The sequence below is a fragment of the Gavialis gangeticus genome, unplaced genomic scaffold (genome assembly GCF_001723915.1).
Source record: "Gavialis gangeticus isolate Ggan-Ray unplaced genomic scaffold, GavGan_comp1, whole genome shotgun sequence".
NCBI classification, from domain to species: domain Eukaryota; kingdom Metazoa; phylum Chordata; order Crocodylia; family Gavialidae; genus Gavialis; species Gavialis gangeticus.
In genome coordinates, this window is record NW_017729023.1 from 1,337,422 (window position 1) to 1,339,633 (window position 2,212).

Here is a 2,212-nt window from a genome sequence, read left to right on the forward strand (position 1 = left end):
CCCCCACCTCCCTGAGCACCTCCTGACCCCCACCCACTCTTCCAGCCCCATCAAAGGCTGCTCCACCTGGCCCCAGTGTCCTGGCTCTTTTTTTTAAGCCCCACACTCACTGGCTGCTGTTGCAGTCATCAGGGCTTTTGGGGTCTTGTGGCAGAGCCTCCCACTCAGCGTGGGACAATCTGGGGCAGCGGGGATTGCCCCCCTGCCTGGCAAGAGCTGGTGAGTGCGGGACTTTAAAAAAAAAAAAGTGAAAGAAAAAAGTGTCAGGATGCTGGGTGGGGGAGCCACTGATGGAGCTGGGAGAGCAGGTGGGGGATGGGGCCTGTTTTTTTCAGAGATTCGGCCTATTTGGCGGCGGCCGAATCTCTGAATCAGATTTGGCAAATCGAGTCACTGTCCCCTGAATCCGTCAGATCTGAAACGAATACTGGCTGCGTCGCACAGGCCTAATATTTAGTATGTGGCTGGCTACTCAGGGAGAACATTGGTTCCCTGGAAGTAACCCAGTGAGAAGAATTCAGTTGCAGAAAGAATTCCTGGAACACCTTTCAATAGCAGGAAGGTCTCTCCTCAGGTAGGGATGGAAGTACCATACTTTCTTGCATAATGTGTCCTAGAATAAGGTTCATACCTTGTTTTGGAAGGGCAGAGTGAAGGACAAAAGATCTTCCCTTGTAGTAAGTAACTGAGTAGCAGTGGATTGTGTGGATCATGTGCAGAGTTACTTTCATATTTGCCTTGTAAGTGGCAGAAACTGCCTTTAGTGTATTTCTCACATATAATGTGCACTCCAATTTTCAGCAACTGTTTTTTGGAAAGAAGGTGTGTATTGTATGTATGAAATCATGGTGCATGCTTAACTAACTGTGCAAGTAGTTGCACTGAATTCAAGACTTTTTAGAATGCAGGCTTAAAGTGTGGCTTCTGATTAAATCTCTCCCTGAATTGAGATCTAAATGTATTAAGGTCTTGTCTGCATTAGAATGTTTTGCTGATTGAAGTAAACTGGTTTAGCTAAAGTGACAGACCTCTTGCCCAGAATGAACATGGTTATACTGGAATAAAAATACTTTCTAGCCCACTTGTATTGTTGATCAGGAAGCAGATTAAGCTATCCTGGCTTAAGGTACATTCATACTGATATCAAAGTGTCTACACTATGGGGTTTTTTTAATGCTCTTTTACTAAAAAGCACATCTGTAATCAAAATAAGTATGTTGCTGAAACTGCGTAGACCAGGCCTAAGAAAACTAGCAAAGAAAGAAATGGGGAATGTTGCAAAATTGATTCATGTGCATGCGAAAGACAAGGATTTTTGTGGGTGATATCTATTATTGGTCCAATTGTATGGTTGGTATAGACATATACCAACATATGTATAGATGCATATTAATGTATACAATTTTTAATACATTACAGGTGGGTATATTGATGCATAGGGCCAGATCCCTTTCCACCAACCACCCATTTAATTGACGCCTAGACATCCGAGTCTCAAAGTGTGATCCTCTTCCACCTTGCTGAAATTCTTGACAAGTCATTGACATCTTCAGGCAGAGATGAAAGGATTAGACAAGTCACAAAACACAGTGAAGAAGGGGACCCAGACACCTTTGGCATTACTGGTTTTAAGGGACTTGAACACAGTGGAACAGACTTGTGGTTTCATAGATTTCATAGACATTAGGGCTGGAAGGGACCTCAGAAGATAATCGAGTCCAGCCCCACTCCCGAAGGGCAGGAAGTCAGCTGGGGTCGTAGGATCCCAGCAAGATAAGTATCCAATTATCCAATTTACTCTTGAAGGTATTAAATGTAGGTGCTTGAACCACCTGTGATGGCAGGCTGTTCCAGACCTTGGGGGCTCGGACAGTAAAGAAATTCTTCCTTAAGTTCAGCCTGAAATGGTTTTGCAGTAGTTTAGAACTGTTCGACATCATCATCCCTTGGGGTGCTTTGGTGGACAAACATTCCCTGAGAAGCTGGTGGTCACTCGTGATAAACTTATAGGTGGCTATCAGATCACCCCTGAGCCTGTGCTTTTCCAAGCTAAAGAGCCCCATGGCTCTCAACCTGTCGTCGTAAGGTCTGTTTTCCTGACCACTGATCATGTGCGTGGCTCTTCTCTGCACTCTCTCAAGCTTCTCCATATCCTTTTTGAATTGTGGAACCCAAAACTGGACGCAATACTCCAGCTGCGGCCTCACCAAGG

General features: G+C 44.8%; 1 protein-coding gene across 2 annotated transcripts in view; it reads left to right on the forward strand.

Annotated features, from left to right (window-relative positions):
- ANTXR2 (anthrax toxin receptor 2) overlaps window positions 1–2,212 on the forward strand; it is a 237,466-nt gene that overhangs the window by 76,700 nt on the left and 158,554 nt on the right. The gene's annotated exons all lie outside the window — the stretch shown is intronic.